The sequence below is a fragment of the Protopterus annectens genome, chromosome 14.part0 (assembly GCF_019279795.1).
Source record: "Protopterus annectens isolate FY-2018-M chromosome 14.part0, PAN1.0, whole genome shotgun sequence".
In the NCBI taxonomy this organism is placed as follows: Eukaryota; Metazoa; Chordata; order Ceratodontiformes; family Protopteridae; genus Protopterus; species Protopterus annectens.
Window position 1 is genome coordinate 656,595,886 of NC_056748.1, and position 19,398 is coordinate 656,615,283.

Genomic DNA, 19,398 nt, shown 5'->3' on the forward strand with positions numbered 1-19,398 from the left:
ACTAAATTATCCCTTAAGACATAAGCAGGCATACATTAATAGGAAAAAAAATGTCATGTATAACTACTGGGAGTAATAATTTTCTATCATAATACCTACTCTGCCCATATTATCAATGAATGTAAATGGCTTTACAGGTATAGACACAAAAGCAAGGAATACTGGATTATATTGAGAAATATTTGACCATGCCTTTTTAAGTTGTTAGATTCTTTTATAGCAAAATGCAGGTACCTCAAAGTTTGTTAACTAACCAGGTAAATCATGAAGAAATGCATATAGTAACCATACAATGAAACATATTTCTCAAGCTTTTGCACCTTACTGTTTAAAACGGGCTCATATGACTCTAGGGTACCATGAGATGACCATACTCGGCTAAGACCTGGTTACAAAATAAAACGAAATAACTCAGCCATACATACATACATAAAAAAGCCCAAATGTGTAAGCTAGCTTTACTGTTTTAACTGTAACCTTATTAACAAACTACAATAATCAACTTAGATTGCACACAAACAACAGATGCAGCAGAGGATTTTATGTTTCTTAACCATCACTCATCTAGGTGATGGATAAAAGCTATATAAAACTGTACATCTGGCAGATAAACAACATTAAACATCCAGCAGTTAACCTGATGTATCCCCCTTGCTTTTTAATATGGTTTTCAGTTGAACAAGAAATGTAGGACAGCAAAATTGTTTATGAAAAACATCCCAGTGCTGTCAGAGACAACTGTATGTACGTTATGTATACAAAACTTCCAAGAAGTAACAATAAAATAAAGAAACTTGGTACATATGGCATTAGACTCTTCATAGGAAGCCACCTATCTGTTCATTTAGCAGCAAAACAACTCTACGAGGCAATCAGCTCCACATGACACAGTACATTTCCACTTAGCATCCTGTACTTCGCTTGCACATTTAAGTTAAGGTAGGACAGCAACATCATACTTTGAGGACACTAACTGACTTTGGTCACAAGCACTTCAATACAGTGAGATATATAAATGGATATGTATAAAACTTCCAAGAAGCAATGATTTTTTGCAAGCCACATGGATTACTTGCATGCATTACTCCCTATTGTAATTTTGAGACCCGTAACTATCTTCTTCTTCTTTCGGCTTTTCCCGGTTAGGGGTCACCACAGCGGATCACCTGTCCACTCATGATTGGCAGTGGAGTTTTACAGTGTCGAGTTGCCAGCCCAGCGCACAACCTTCCACAGAAGGCACACACATGCACACACTCATACCTAGGACCGATTTAGAGCGTCCAATCTACCTACAGCATGTCTTTGGGATGTGAGAGGAAAGCGGAGCACCCGGAGAAAACCCACGCGAAGAAACCGGAGCACCCGGAGAAAACCCACGCAACCACAGGGAGGACATGCAGACTCCGCACAAAAGGCACCCCCAGCCGAGGATCGAACCGGTGAACCTCTTGCTGTGAGGCGGCAATGCTAACCGCTGCACCACCGTGGCCACCCGTTGAGACCTGTAACTATAAGTAATGAAATTCAAAAAATAAAAAGTAAAGGAAAATGCAGAATGTTGTAACTCATTGTTCTCATTTTAAATTATTTTTGTGGGGACCAAGTTCCCTGTCCCTCAAACAAACGTAGAGGTCTACACCCCCATACTACCACTACCTGTATACACTAATTCCAAGACTGTTGTATATCAGTGTAATTGAATATCATATAAAGTCCGTTTTCACATACTTAGTCTTGCTGTTCTGGAGCCTACAATTATAGGTCTTGGAATTTTAAATTGTTACTGTAGAACATGAAAAAGAGTATGGACAACTGACTTTGCTTTGTCCTTATTTTATTATGTTGATGACCCTACCCCCCCCCAAAAAAAAAAAATATATATATGTGTATATGTGTATGTATGTATTTAATTAATATTTATTATGGCTTTCTAGCAACCTCTTAAGTTTAGAAAAGCAATTATTAAAATTTGTTCCAGATTATGGACCGTTGTCCCCCATTATTTTTGGCTTTGTCTCGATTTCTTGTGCTAACAGGTTGAGATATGTGGCTGTTAGCAGCAGATGACCATGCTGGTTTGTTATGGTTCAAGAAACCAAAATGAGAAAAAGGAACATTTGGTGCAAATACTGAATTATTATACCATCAAGGTTACTTAGTTAAGCAAAGTTTTCTACTATACTTTATTTTGTGGGCAACTGCAGACGTGTAAATTCATTGCAGCAGTCTAAGAGATATTGTGGGATTTTTACTCCTGACCAGTTAAGTTGTGAAACCAAGGGCAATGCCTGAGGGATCAAAGAATAAAGTCAGGTGGATGAATCCTGTCTTACCTGTCTTCCTCTGCTACCACACCATGCAAAGAAATGTAAATCTCCATTTGCTTTTCACCTGGATGCAGTAGCTACTGAGTATATGTAGCATGTGCACGAAATAGTCACATGACTCAGGCTAATGGGTTTCATTAGATATACAAACATATGTTTACGGCTTTGTTTTTTTTTTTTTTTTTTTTTTAAGTTGCTTGCTAAATGCTCTCTTGGCTCTGTAGCTGAATAGCCTGCACTTTGTGGTGATATGTCTATATCGCAGATGGAGAACTGTTCATGTTAGATGAATAAGAATGTCAGTGACCTTGAAGGTGACTACTAAATGTTCCAGTGGGAGCTATAAAGTGATTTACTCATGGCTGTAATGGTCAGCAGTTAATGAATGAGCAAGTTTAATAATGTCACTATGTGGGCTTTACTCCTAGCAAAGTATAGCATGGAACAGATCATAATGTGGCCTACTGTCTCATGCCGTCACAGTAACAGAGGATGAGTACTTATCTACTAACAGCCTCCAACTGACCATTTGGGGAAGTGCCAAATGAGGACCATTCTTTATCTATTTGTCTCCTTAGTACAGGACAGTAAGCACTGTTTGACAGTACAGTCATTGTACTGACAAGGGCATAGTAACTTACAGACCACGTGTCACACCTTCACATTTTTCAAGTCTGACACATTTTTAGGGCTGACTAAACACAGCAATATAAAATTAATTTCAATGGTCTGGACTTTGGCATTGTTCTATATGCCCTTATCTACTGGGTTATTTGTCATCCATATGAAATTGCAATAGATTACAGTGAGCTGCATGTCAAATAATTTCTATAGCAAGGAGAGAAATGTTAATATTTTACAATGTCTTCCTTTCTACACAGTCGATGCCTTGACAATAAACAGTGCTGTCTTTACTGAACTAGTTTTAATCTTACCCAGTACAATTTAAGTTGCATAGAAGTAACAGCCTATTTGTCTTTTACACTTGATATTAGTACTGCCTTGTGCTAGAATCTCTTTGACTGTCTGAAGTATTTGAGAATAGAAGCTAAAATACTAGCATGTCAAACATCAAGCATTCCAACCGCACTAGGACTTTAAAGTACAGCTAAAGGCGTACACAGACAGTACTTGCAGAAAATGTAGAAAAGCCATGGAATTCCAGATTATAACCTTGCTGCTACAAAACTCCGATGCCAGTAATTTCTAATACTTAACTTACAGTTTGCTAGAAAGGATTACTTTTTCATGAGTTTACTGAGACCTAGCCAATTAACAAAGCTTAATAGCCTACACAAAGATATGATGCAATCCCTGTGTTCCTTTCACAATACACAACAGTAGTTTTATACTTTCTGCTATTACTATGTCAACAGACATTTGATAACCAATCATTCCACTATTTAACTGTCTAGAGACTCTACAAGCAACTGAAAGACAATTGCACAAGTCCTAAGAAGGAACCAAACTCGATTAAAAATACAATTCTCTGTGCAGTTTCAAGAGGAACAGTAATACATAAAGTGCCATTTTCCAGCTTTTGGAGCGGCCCAATTATAATCAGATCTTTCAAGACCTACGCAAGGAGCTTACACACTCCTCCCCTACTATGTTTCAAATACAAGTGCTATGAACAGTTATGGCTGAAAAATAAATAAAAACAGCAACACTTTTTCACTGTGAATAATTATAACAGAAGCTTACATCTTCTGACAAACTGTGAATAAGGAATAAAACTGTCTGCATAAAAGTAGTTACAAGCTACACTTTCCAAAGACTACTCCACACTAAAACTAAGAAAGTAGCATTATATATTTTTTAAACAAGCAGGATATCTCCAAGAGAAAAGCTAAAAACTGTATCTTCCCTGAATCATTGTTGTGTCTTAGAGTACTGATGTGGAAAAAAATTGCAGCTTCTCGCAAAATTTGGTCGGGAAGACATCTCCCCCAAATTGACCACACATTCAAATATGAAAGAACATATCAATGGCACTGCACAGTTTATTTACTAGAAAACAGAGAAAGTGCATGTAATGTGCCCAATTAAAATGTGCCTGACAATGGACTGAGATCTAGTCTCAAAAAGCTTTGTTAATTTTCTTTTGAGTTATGAATTGTGGAACATTAAAACCAAGTATTTTGAGGGTCTATGTTTAATGACCATATGGAACATAATTAGCAGGGGGGGGTGGACGGCTGCACCAAATCCTCCTGCTGTGTGGGACACAGCCCCCCGCTAATTATATATACCAACCCCAAGATCACACTACAGTGGGAAAGGGCAGGTTTCCTTAACCCTACGTTACCGATAAGTAGAAACTATTGCCCTGTTGCCTTTATGGTGGCCAACTATGATCGTTCGTTGAAATTAATTTATGGTCATATGACCTTTCGAGGAATGGAAGTTTCTATGGTCTATGAACAATGAATGGTTATTCTATGAACATTCCGTTCAATCATTAAACACAGACCCATATTTTTAAGCTCCCATTCTTATGCTATTTTCTCTTGATGGTTTTATTGTACAGCTTCAATTTGGCTGCTCAGTTTTTGTTAGGTTGAAACTTCTAAACAATGCATTTACAATTAATTCTCTTGCTTTATACACAGTTTTTGTCCAGACCAGAGTACCACCACTATTTGACAAAAAGTAATCAAGCAACCTATATTACTTCTAATAACACAAGAAAACATTCATGTTTAATCCTTACTTCATTATGTTTTGCAGCACAGAAGAAACTGAACTGTTCTACTTTATTAAGCACCTGCTAACATTATTAAAACACCCATAGCAATTTAATAACTAAGAAAAGATTTGTGTATTCCTACATCATAAAACAAGTTACTGACACAGCCTCACATATAACCTTTTGTCATCTTGTACCCACAACTCTTCAACAGAGCAAATTCCCAGAGTCTGTTTTATTGAACATGATTGTGGATCGGGGGATGAGTTTTCTATACAAGGATCAGACTGGTTCTCTTAGTCCATAATAGCGTAATCTCAAAGAGAAGTTACACGTGGGAAATGCAGGGAGGTTTGACCCACTGCAAAAATGTTCATTTTGTGACTTTAACAACCTGTACAAAATTTACTGCCAACAAGTTACGAAGCGTTATAACAGCTTGATGGCTTACTGACAAATTGATACTGTTGACAATTTCATTGCAATGAGCTTATAACAATGAGCTGGTAGCCAAAATGGCAGATAAGATCTTAAAAAACTTGTAAGATGACCTTCAAAATGCATTATAAAGTAGCTCCTGGATGCGTGACACTGAATACAGGAAACAACAGCCATCACACATACAAATTCATTGTATTCCATTAACAACTTTAGGAAAGTATACCATTTAAGTTAATGGTTCTGACACTTTTTGGGTGTATTGCAGACTCCCATTTTTCATGGTGACAGTCAAATGACTGGAACCACCTCCCCTCATTCCAGAATGGATAAGTTGTCATCGACCACTCATTCCCAACCCCCTGTGCTCGTCTCTTCTAGCACCTGAGCAACTAATGGAACTCAGGTTATCTGCGTCTTAGTCAGGACTTTGTTTGTTTGTACCACAGAGATGGGCTAAACTTTCATTGTTCCTTTGTTGCATCTGCAGGTGCAAGTAGAATAATTATTCTTTCAGGTTTAAGAAGCAAAGTGAAAAGGGTGAAATAACACCTCCAAATCCATAAATAAATAAATAAAACACAAAAAATAGCCGCAGAGCTACAGCATAATAGTTACTGTAAGCCATACCTGACACTGATTCAGAAATACTTCCACTGGAAGTATTTATCTCTTGGTCTCATCCATTTAAGTCTGTACAAAAGCTGAAAACTGTGCATGCTTAAATCTCAAAGGTGATGACTACAGAGAAAAGCTAAGAAGTTTTATATATCAGAAAGACATGTTGCTACAGAGATTATAGCAGCAGAGATGTAGGAGAGTTTTTTTAAATATATAAATATGACTGAATTCAGTGAAATGTAATACAGTGTTTGTAACACATGAAATACAATGAGGCTACAAAGTTAAAATCCAAACAAAACTCATGCAACATTGCACATGCACAAGTCGTCACTTGAATCTTCTGCCCTTTTGAACTGGCTGCAATGTGTGCCCCCCCACCACCACCACTACAACACCACCAAAAAGGAAAAGCTACAAAACTTTTCAGACTATGTTATAACGTAAGGCTATGACATTAACTATCATGCAAAGAGCACAACCATTTCAGTTTTAAACTAAAGCCATGTAGATACAATGTAGAAAGTTAGCTAAGTGAAGTTGCAGCTCTTCACTCAACACACAAAAGAGGATGCTTAAGAAATGACCAGGGCACAAGTCTAGTTGGTCACCTAATTTTACCATGCTCTAACAATGTAAAGACAGCCACTACACTGGGAATTGTAAGGTATTAAGAAGTCACTTTAGGCTATAATATTGCATTGCCTGTTAATACTCATGAAGTGTCCGTAAAATCTGAAATGCACAGTATGTGTTGCCTTCGAAAGGAACATTGCTAGTTATAGGAGCTGAAAAAAATTCTGCATCTGTCAGACATCTTGTAGATTGATGTACAAGTCAGTGAAGATGATGTTTTGGCAAACCATTTAATCAAAGTAGCTTACGAACATAAAAGTACATCTGTTTTTTAGTATTTTTGCCATCATTATTTGAGAATTTGCCTTTGCAGAATGCACATCACATTATTTTCATGCAAAGCTGAATAACATGTACACAACTTACTGTAGTTCAAACATTTGGACTTTAACACAAAATTTCTTGCCCAAGCTTAATGTGTGTGTGTGTGTGTGTGTGTGTGTGTGTGTGTGTGTGCGTGCGTGCGTGCGTGTGTGTGTGTGTGTGTGTATATATATATATATATATATATATATATATATATATAAAATACATAACAAAAAGGGTTATTTCAAAAATTGCATTTAACTGCTCTAACTGCAGTGACTAGTGTTTAAAACATGTTGAAAGTGTATCGTGCTTAATGTAGTAAAGAACTGTTTTATGATATTTTATTTTTGTATGTTGCCAAAAGAACAGATTTATGTTATCAGGTGCTGATGCAGGTACAACTATTACCTGAGGTTTTGTTATTGACTATTATTAAACCAAGTCCATTCTGACTGATCGCACAGTATGTGCTGCCTTAACCTAATGCTCTCTTACATTTTTTTCTATTTTTCTTTCAATAATACAAACCACTCATTGGGTCAAGTGGGTCTCTGCCCCCCATAATAAGCAGTGGAAACATCAAAGATCTCTCTTGTGCACTGGGCATCCACAGACACTGTCTTGTAACTAAAGAGACTAAAAACTAATGTAGGTGCTTAACTTTCAAGTGTCTAGACAGTACAAATATCTTAACTGCACTAACTTAAACAAATGTTAGTGAGTGTGTTAGTACATTCTACTGTATATTTCCTTAATCAAACCACTGTACTGAAGAGTACATCACCAGGAAGCAACAGCTGCATAACTCTCTCCAGTAAGTGCCCCCCTAACTACAGTCTATTTTGTTTTGAGAAACACTTAAATCTATAAAATGGCATTCCATTACCTCTCCTGTTTCATCTGTAACTAACCCCAGCTTTAATTTTATATTGTTTTAAGAATTTCGGGGTAAAATTAGATAATGTCTACACTTGCCTTAATTTAACAGTATACAGTAGAATGACTGTGCAAAGTAGCATGAGTGGTTTCTAACAGCTGACTATTGATCTGGGCCTGCCCACTCTGCTCTCGTTATGCTTGGGTTCACTCTATTTCCCTGCCCCCAATTTGCACCCACCCCCACTATCTAGAAATTTATAGACACAAGAACACACACCCTACCCACATCCCACTACCACCTCAACCAATCACAAAACAACACAAATGCAAAAATGAAAAAGCTCCCACCTTCCACCCAACAAATCCTGCTACCATACCCAATACCATCACCACCAACCAAACTACTGCCCACAAACCCTCAAGTAACTATGTTTACCTCTCATCCATTACTACTAGCTACCCTGGTTACACTTTGCACCATTACCTGCTACCATAATGCTCGCATAATATTCCACCCCAGCTCAACCCTGACTTCCACCTTCCTACCAAGTAGTAACACTGCCTTCTCCTGCATCCAACCTAACTTACTGAACTACTCTACCACTAAGCTATACAAAGTTAAATATATTAATTCCACCATACCTTCCACCAAACCCAAAAGATTAACTAATCTTCTACTCAAAATTAAATCTCTACATCTATTCCTGCAAACACAGTTCCAAATTTGTGGTGATATACACCCCAACCCAGTCCCCACAACTGATACTACCAACTTCACTAGTCCAAACATTCAACATGTAATAAACTGTAAAAAAATCTCTGTGACCTACTTATACTTAGTATGAACACTAGAAGTAGTTTGAACAAAACCGATGAACTACACACCACTCTGTCCACTTACAACCCAGACATTACACTCATTAAAGAGTCCTGGCTCAAACCCCACATTAAGGACAAGGAGATATTTTCCCAGGTTATAACATAATCAGGGCTGATAGAACTATAAAAAGGTGGAGGCATCACCATACTATTAAAGACTGTCCTCAAGGTAGACCTTATACATAAAGAAATCCCAATGTTTAACAATGCAGAAACTCTACTCACCAAAATTCAAATCAATCAACAGAAGCAACTAAACCTAGCGGGTATTTACATACCCCCAGGTGACAACATACCTACTCTCAAGTCTATACTAAACTGGACATCTGCAAACCTCCCACAGGAGACACTCCTCCTAGGGGACTTTAACATTGACTGGAAATCCATCAACTCAACTATCCCCTCTAATCACATCAACCTGTATTTCCTGTACTCAACTTATCCAAACACCGAACCGCATTGACAAAAATACAAATAAGGAATCCATACTAGACTGGATCCTTGCAAACAACTCATCTACTGCCCAATATTATGGTACAGTACCAAATGGCCTTAGTGACCATTTACCCACATTCATATTAAGACAGTACCTCAAAACCACTAAAACAGCCACCTTGATGGATCGATGCTCCACACCTATGGTCACCCCCTCGTTGGTCAGGTCACACCATAAGCTAATCACCCTTAACATCCACATCCCACTCCCACCCCCCCAGTAAGGAAACCTCCATAAAAAACTTCTCCAAAGCCAAATTCATGCTACTCAAGTCAGAAGTTACAAACTTCGTGACACTCATGCAAACTGGAACTGAAATTTCGACTTGGCTAAGTCCTATACTAAGACACTGTACGAGCACATCCACTCATGCATGAATCGCGCCATCCCAAACAGAAACAAGATGCTCTCCTCCAAAAAAAGGAAGCCAATCTGGTGGTCCCCTGCCATAAACAAACTTTACAACAAAAGGAAGAAACAGTTGCAGAAAAGAGGAAAATCCCAGGATGCAAAAAACTCCCTTACCAGCCTCAGTAAGAAGCTGAGATCTCTCATTAAATCCTGCAAAGCTAGTTATGAAAATAAAATTGTGAAAGATTCCAAAGACAACCACAAGCCATTTTATAACTATGTCAAGAATCTAAATGGCAATGCTCAGATCTGCTCTGAGCTACAACAGAGTGGCATTACATATACTGATCCCAAGGATATTGCCAATATCCTGGCAGATCGATTCAGTGCCAACTTCACCCCACTCTCACCCTCTAAATGGCCCATCTCAATACCAGAAGATTGCCAAATTCCAGTAATAATGGCCACACAGGTAAAAAAACACACTCTCCAAAACTAAGAATACAGCATCCATGGGACCAGATGACATTCCGGGCTGTGTACTACATGAACTACAAAATGAACTGGCACCTCACCTAAGTGTCATGTTTAATCATACCCTCACCTCAGGCTTCATGCCCACTGAATGGTGCACAGCTACAGTTATCCCACTTCATTAGGGGGGATCCACCTTGGATCTCAGGAACTACCGCCCCATCAGTCTGACGAGCCTGATCTGCAAGGCCATGGACTGTATTATCATGGAACTTATAAACAAAGACATTGGCAACCTTAAAACACTAGACCCCATGCAGTTTGGGTTCATGAAGGGCCGATCTTGTCTCCTGAAAGTACAGTTTTGTACCTACCATAAATGTAGATGTTCGAGTGTTCACCCTGCTGCAGTCATCACACTTGGGTTATCCTGCCATCAGGCGGTCCCGCAGTCAGCCCGAATCCCAAAGTCTTGGTCCGGCGTCAGTTGCTGTCGCTTCTTCCCTGACGTCAGAGCACCAGGGGTATACAAGAGACATCCAACGCCATTTTCTTCAGTTTTTCTTGCCCCAGATGTCAGATGCCCCCAAAAGGTAGGCAAAAAAAAAAAATATATATATATATATATATATATATATATATATATATACATATGGCTATATAAAAATAAAACAAAACCCTTAGGTACAAGCAAATACACCACAGAGGTAGACTAGGATAAAGTGGTAGAGATAAGTTCAGCTAGTTCAGAGGGGATGGAGGGAGGGTAACCTGGACTGCAGCAGGGTGAACACTCGAACATCTACATTTATGGTAGGTACAAAACTGTACTATGTTCATCGTGTTACCCTGCTGCAGTCATCACACTTGGGTTGAATCCCAAAGCTAAGGAGGGGAGGTGGAGTCAAACAGGGTTAGAAGAAGCTAGTAGGCCCTGCAAAACTGCAGTGGCAAAACCAGCTCTAGTCTTAGAGTAAAGAGGTAAGTGATAGTGTTTGGTGAAGGTGTGCACTGAACTCCAAGTAGCAGCTTCCAGAATGTCATTGGTTGGCACTCCCCTGAGAAAGGCTGCTGATGTAGCTGTAGCCCTGGTCGAGTGGGACCTAATGTTAGCAGGTACTGGTTTCCCATGATGTGCGTAGCAGAAACATTTGCAATGTCCTATCCATTTAGAAATGGTCTGTTTTGAGATAGCTTTCCCTTGTGATCCTGTAGCATAGGCTACAAAAGTGCTGGTCAGTTTTTCTGAAAGCCTTAGCTTTATCCAAGTAGTAACGTAATTGCCTGTGAATGTCCAAAGAGTGCAGGAGTCTTTCTCCTTTGTTCTGGGGATTTGGGAAGAAGGTGGGCAAGTGAATGGTTTGGTTTAGGGCCACACTGGATACCACCTTTGGCATAAAGGAAGGATTAGTTCATAGAGAAACTCTGTCTTGATGAAAAATGAGGAAAGGTTCCACTGCCATTAGTGCCTGTAGCTCTGAGACTCTTCTAGCTGAGGTTATTGCTAGTAGTAGGGCAGTTTTCCATGAAAGAAATTTTAAATCAGTTCAAAAAGCTGGTTCAAAGGGCAGCAGTGTAAGCTTTTCCAGGACAAAGTTGAGATCCCAAGTAGGTGTTGGAGCTCTCCTTGGTGGTCTTAAGTTCTTAGCCCCTCTGAGGTACTGTCTTAGGAGTGGATGTGAAAATAAGGGAGGATCCGTGCTGTAATGAGCTGAAATTGCTGAGGCGTGGATCTTAATAGATGAAAAGGAAAGTCCTTTGTGTAACATCTCAGTTAAATATTGTAGAATCTGAAGAATGTTCGGCTCCAGGGGATTTAGGCCTTTAACCTGGTTCCAGGCGCAAAATCTTTTCCATTTGTCTGAATAGGTTTTCCTTGTGCTGGGCCTCCTGGCCTCCAGAATGACATCCATAACAGCTTTGGATAAAGGTGTTGGCTGGTTGTTTAGATAATTTGCCATGCAGCCAGGTTTAAAGTCTTGAGCTGGCTGTGTAGAATCAGATTGTCTCGCTGGGTGAGCAGGTGAGGAATTTGTGGCAAAATCCATGGTGGGCGCTGGGTCATGTTCCTTAAAATTGGATACCAATGTTGGCGTGGCCAGTCTGGTGCAACGAGAATCATTTGTGGCCTCTCTAATCTGACTTTCAGCAGTACCTTTGCTAGAAGAGGCAGTGGAGGGAAGGCATACACCGTTAATGTTTTCCAACTGAATGAGTGGGCATCCACTTTCCAAGCTAGTGGATGAAAGGTCCTTGTGCAAAATTTTTGAAGTTGGTGGTTATGGGGGCTTGCAAACAGATCTATGTCTGGGCGTCCCCATTTTTGAGCTATCATTGCAAATACTTGTGGATCTAGTTTCCATTCATGTGGATCCTTGATGTTTCTGCTTAGGTCGTCTGTCAATGTGTTTTTCTTTCCTGGCAGGAATTGTGCTTGTAATTGAACCTGGTAAGACAGTGCAGTGTTCCACAAGGTCATTGCTTGCCTGCATAGAGGGTAGGAATGTGTGCCCCCTTGCTTGTTTATGTACCACATAACTGTGGTGTTGTCTGTCCTTATTAATAGTTGTCCTGGGTGTAGAAGGTCCTTGAAAGCTGTTGGGACATTCTGCACTGCTAGCATTTCTTTTTGATTGATATGCAGGTGTCTCTGATCTGTATTCCATTTGCCTTGAATGCACTGTCCTGCCATGTGTACTCCCCAGGCATAGTCTGATGCATCCGTTGTCATAGTTTGCCTGGCTGTGGGTAAGGTGAAAGGCTGACCCTTGTTGAGGTGACATGCCTGTGCCCACCATAGAAACTCCTGCTGAAGGCAGGGAATGAGTGGAATCATTGTTTCCAAGCTGTGGCTGTGCTGAGTCCATACACTTTTCAGGTACCATTGTAATTTCCTCATATGCATTTTTGCAAATGGTATTAGTAGTATGCAAGATGCCATGAATCCCAAGGACAGCAGAATTTTTCTTGCAGGGAGTTGGGTCTTTGTTGCCATTATTTTGAAATATTGAAACAGCTGTCGTTGTTTGTCTGGCATGAGATAAGCCATCTGGGCCGTTGTATTCAAGCTGGCACCCAGGAATATTATGTTTTGTGAGGGCAGTAGTTTTGATTTCTTTTTGTTTACTGTGTACCCTAGGCAACTTAGAAGGTGTTTGACAAATGCCAGATGCTGTAAAAGAATGTCCTTGCTTTCTGCTTGAATAAGACAGTCGTCCAGGTATGGGTATATTTGAATTCCTGTTTGTCTGTAGTATGCAATTACTGGTGCCAGGCATTTTGTGAAGACCCTGGGCACAGTAGATAAGCCAAAGGGCAGTGCAGAGAATTGATAATGCATTGAACCTGCAATGAAGCAGAGGTATCTTCTGCAATTTTGTCTGATAGGGACATGCAGGTATGCCTCGAGGTCCAAAGTGACTAGCCAAGCATTCTTGCCCAGCATGGAAAGAAGCTGCTGTAGTGTTAGCATCCTGAATTTTGGCACTTGCAGATAGGTGTTCAGAATTGAAAGATCCAGAATGGGACTCCATGCTTTGTCCTTTCTTGGAACTAGGAAGAGTCTTGAGTAAAATCCTTGTCCATGCTCCTGTGTAGGTACCTGTTCAATGGCTCTAATGTTCATGAGGGCTGTAATTTGTCTTTGTGCCTCTGCCCATTGATTTGGTGGCAGGTTTGTCATTCCTTTGATCCTTGGGAAGGTATGAAAGTGGACTCTGTATCCTTGAGAGACAATGTTTAGAACCCATTTGTCTTTTGTGATGATGTGCCAGTTGTCTGCAAAAAATGCTACTTTTCCTCCCAAGGGTGTTGCCAGGAGAGATTTGCTTGGTAGTTTGAGGACAGAGTCATTGTGTCTGCCTTCTTCTAGCTTGGGGCCTGTCTTCTCCTCCTTTCTGGGTAGCAGAACCCCATTGGCGAGGTTTGTAAGGGCCCTGTGACTGACCTCTGCCCCTTGGGCGTCTGTATTTGCCCCTCTGTGATCTGTCTGAAGCTGGAAAGGACCAATTTTTTGTTGGCCAATTTCTGCTGAAGCAAGAGGGTTGTACCTGCAAGAAATCCTTGACCGTTTGCATAGATTTAGCCTTATCCTCCATTTTCTTTAAAACCTCTTCTGCTTTGACACCAAATAATACATCTTGTTGTAAAGGTGCATCTAATAATTTTGCTTTAACATGGTCAGGGAGGGTTTGCTCTTTTAGCCAAGCATGTCTACGAATGACAGAGCCAGTAACAGCTGCTCTACAGGATGCTTCCAATGAATCAAATCCACATTGTAAAGTATGCTTGCCCACCTGTTCAGCTGCATGCAACAGATCCTGCATTTCCTTGAATTCAGGCTGTTCTGAATGTGTGCTCATTTTTTGTTTTAACTGAGACATCAGGAATTGTTGATATTTCAACATGTGAAACTTGCAATTTAATGCTCTCATAGCCAGAGATGCAGAGGTGTATATTTTCTTTCCCCATCTAACTAGGGCTATGGAATCTCTTTCAGAGGGCACAGGATTTTTAGCCATAGAAGCTTTTACTCCCTTAGGACCCTGGGATATGGTTTCTGGGTCAGCTATAGGACTTTTATAAAGGAATTTGTGTGAGTCAGGTACTCTGTAGTATCTGTCTGGTTAGGCTGGAGTAGGAGGTAGAGAGTCTGGATTTAAACTAGACTCCAAGTAAACATCATCCACAATATCTAAAACAGGAGGGATAGCAAGAGGTCTGTGCTGGGGTAATAAAAGGAACTCTCATAGCCTTTTCTTAGATTCTGAGTAATCCTGGCCTTCCCAGTGGAAATGTTCCCTCATGGTATGTAATGTTTCCCCAAAGGAGTAGTCTTCAGGGGGAGATGCTGAGGGAATACAGTCTTCAGCATCAGAATCCTCATAAGGTGGAAAAGTGTAATCCTGTTCCTCAGAAGAATCTGATGAGAGAGAAACCATGTCAGAAGATGCATAATCCTCCTCTTGTCTAGGTCTTTTATCAATAGGGGGATGGGAACCCCTGATAAGGGTAATTAAATCTTCAGCCATCTTAAGCATCTGTTTCTTAGGCATGGGGCCTTGACCTATAGACTGATGAACAGTTTTCTTAGGCTTTAAAGGAGTTTTAAGCTTAGCATAAGATTTAATGGTGAGTGTAGTCGGTCTGAAGACACCTTCTGCAACCAAAGGTGTTTCCTCTGCACCGGTGTCTAATTCTGCTCCGGTGTCGGTAGATGGCTGCGTCGGCCTAGTAGACTCTGCTTGGGAGTCGGCAGCTATCTGGGGTTCCAGCTCTGCGGTCGTCAGGGGCTACGTAGGCGCTTCACTGAAAACTGGCGAACCAGTGACAGGCCCAGCTGAGGCCTTGGGGTCTAGCTTATTCCTAGGCTGCCTGTCCTTATCCTTGCGTTTTTTATGAATTGCGGTCGTTGGCTGCTCCGACGGTGTGATATAATTAAATTTCCTACCAAAATAATGCCATGCGAAGTCAAAACGGTGTTTGATAGTGCATTTATTAAACCTAGCGCAAAACCGACAACCTGTGACGTTGTGGTCTGGGCCTAGGCAAGGAATACAATAGGAATGGAAGTCCTTATGAGGTATTTACTTCCCACAAGAAATACAATTGTTAACTTTTTCTGACATCGGACTGAGGCAAGAAAATGTTCCCCAACGGGGTACTTAGCTTTATTGAAGACTTCGGACTGAAATTCAAATTGAAAATCTCAGGTGTCGGCCGACCGGCACTTGCGAACTGCTTCTGCTTCGGGCACGGTGTGGCAAGAAAGACTGAAGAAAATGGCGTTGGATGCCTCTTATATACCCCTGGTGCTCTGACGTCAGGGAAGAAGTGACAGCAACCGACGCCGGACCAAGACTTTGGAATTTGGGCCAACTGCGGGACCGCCTGATGGCAGGATAACCCAAGTGTGATGACCGCAGCAGGGTAACACGATGAACATCCTGATTGACTTCTTTGAATCAGTCTCTAGAGCCATGGACGAGGGTAAGGCAGTCCACACAGCCTATCTGGACCTCGCCAAGGCCTTTGACACCATCCCCCACTCTGGAATCATAGATAAACTTACTAAGCTGGGCATTATTCTCTATGTCACTCGATGAGTTGCCAACTGGCTTACTGACAGAACCCACACTGTAAAAGTAGCTGACTCCAAATCCAGCTGCAGACAACTGACAAGTGGAGTACCTCAAGGTTCAGTCCTGGGACCTCTCTTGTTTGGCATCTACTTCTCTGAAGTACAGGCCAACACTAAGGGACTCTGGCTAACAAAGTTCGCAGATGACTGCAAACTGGGAGCCATTATTGAATCCCCAAATGATACTCTACAAAAGGCCTTACAGAAACAGATGGTTGGTGCCAGAGCCATGGGCTCAAGCTCAATGCCAAGAAATATATAGTTATCCCCTTTGAGAAAAAACATATACCCGTGAATTACCACATAGGTGGCAGTACACTAAACACCGAAAGTGTGATAAGAGACTTAGGGACACAGGTGGACAGTGGTCTCACCTTCAATAACCACATCGCCACAACAGTCAGGAAATCCTTCTATGTGGCACACCTCATCACTAAGGGCTTTTCATCCAGAAAAAAGGAGGTTATTGTCCCACTGTACTCATCTCTCATTAGACCCATTATAGAATACAATGCCCCTCTGGTATGTACCTCTCAAGACATCTGCAACAACTGGAAAGGCTGCAGAAATACCTCACTAAAAGAATCACAGGCCTAAAGCAGATGCCTTATGCTGACTGCCTTAAAAAACTCCAGCTATACTATGTCACATATCATCTACTCCAAGGCAATCTCTGCTTAACATACAAGGCCATGTCAAACCCAGAGCTGCTGGACATGCTACACTTAAAGAAATTCCAATCCCTCAGAGCCACACGCTCCAAGGATCTAAACCTTGCCATCACAATAAACAAAAAATGCTGAAGGGATAGGTTTCTGACCCAGAAACTCCCCAGACTCTGGAATAGACTGCCCATACATGTCAAGCAGAGCACCTCTTTGGCTCTCTTCAAAAGGAACCTTGATGACTGGATGGGAGAAAGGAAATTCACCTCAGGGATCATGTCAGTCACCCTGCTAGACAGGGGTCCAGGGAAGTAAATAGCCAGGGAATTGTTATGGCTAGGCTTGTATAGGCCCTAGGGCCGATAGCCTAGTACCAACCTATGAACCTTGAGTGAAATCCCTAATTCAAAAAATTTCATACTTGAGCATTTCATTAATGCACTAAGGTACTGCAACTGGGCTCCCCTAGCAACGCTCATACTAGACAAGGCAGTGGAGTACTTCAATTAAACCTTTTTAAACATATTAAATCAGATGGCCCCCTTAAGGACAATTTGAATAAAAACCAACACATCCCCATGGCTCTATAAAAACACAAGAACTCTTCTAAAACTTAGGGATAAAACTTGAGATACATGGTATCACAATAAGACCGATCACAACAGGCAGATTTCCTTGAACTACATAATAAAGCAAAAACAGAGATAAGGCAAGATAAGAAAAATCACTACACAGAGCTACAAATAAAACATACCACTAGCCCCCAAAAATTCTGGGCAGCTGTCAACCAAGTATTACAACCAGACAAACCCACTACCCCTCCTCCCAATGTCAGAGGAGATAATATAGACATAGCTACCCAATTTAACAACTACTTCACTTCTTCCATCCTTAACCTAACTAGCAACAGCCAGCCTTGCACTCTCCCTCAACCAATCAGCAACCCAAACTCATACCCTCCATTCACTGTCAAACCAGTTCCTACCAACACAATATACAAGCACTTCACTAAACTAAAACCCACTACTTTGGCAATCGACAAACTCCCTGCAGAGTACCTCAAAATTGACACTAGTGCTATAGCTTATCCCATCTCGATACTTATCAACCGGTCTATCAATGAGCATACAATTCCAGCCCTTTGGAAAACATCCTACATAATACTCTTACACAAAGGTGGTCCCTCAACTGAACTTACCAACTACTGCCCCATAGTAATCTTATCCCCCCTACCAAAAATCCTTGAAAAATGTATTCATTCTCAGCTGATGATACATTTACTTACAAATAGTCTCCTCACCAACACTCAGCATGGCTTTTGCCCATTCCATAGCACCACCACAGCACTCATATCCTTCACCAACACTGTCAATCAATATAGGAACCAAGGAAACCTAGTGTCTGCCACCTTCCTTGATCTGTCCAAAGCATTTGATACAGTATCCCACAGCACCTACTTACTATCTTAGTCGAACTCAGCCTAAACAAGCCCTCATTGCTCTGGTTTCAAGACTACCTATCCAACCGCCAACAAGCAGTTAAGTGGCATAATTCCCTCTACCCCTTTCTCCCAGTAACAGCAGGTGTACCACAAGGATCCATACTGGGACCCCTACTATTTAACATGTTTACAAACACCCTCAACACCGCCACCCAGCAAGATACAATAGTCCAATATGCAGATGACACTACACTGATCTGCTCAGCCCTCACACTCCAAACACTCCAGACTAAAACCCAAAAGGCCTTCTCCAATATCAAAAACTGGTTAAAAAACTCACAACTAATACTTAACCCCAAAAAGACTCAACTTATGCTTTTCTACCCTACCAAAACTATTGACTCTTCTGCTCTTTTGTCCATCAATTCTGCCAGTTACACACAAATCTCCCCAGTATCCCAAGCTAAACTTCTTGGTGTAACACTTGACCAAAACCTACAGTTTGACAAACATATAGCACAAACCATATCCAAAGTCCATAAAAAAAACTTGGAATCCTATACTGCTGCAAAAACTATCTGGCCAAAAACACCAAAATTACTATATCCAGAACTCACCTTCTCTCTACATTGCTTTATGCATCCCCTGTATTAACTAACCGTAACAAGACAGACCTACACAAATTGTCCACGTGCTATAATAAAATAGCTAGATTTGCAACAAACTCTAATTTCCGCTCCCACCACTGTCACTCACTAAAACAAATAGGTTGGCTAGAACTCGCCAACTTACTGAACTATAACCAATTGACCATGGCTCATTACTTGCTGTACCACCCAAAACAAGATTCTTGATCGCTCAGGTTTACTCAGCTTTCACAATTCTACTCACCAACTAAGATCCACAAACAAAGCCCTTCTTGAAGTAGCTAAGTGTAGACACAGTGCTGGTTATTCCCTCTACTCCTACACAGTTGCTAAAATCTGGAATTCTCTTCCACCAGATATCAGATTGCAAAACAGGAGTCCCATTTTTAAAATCCACTTAAAAT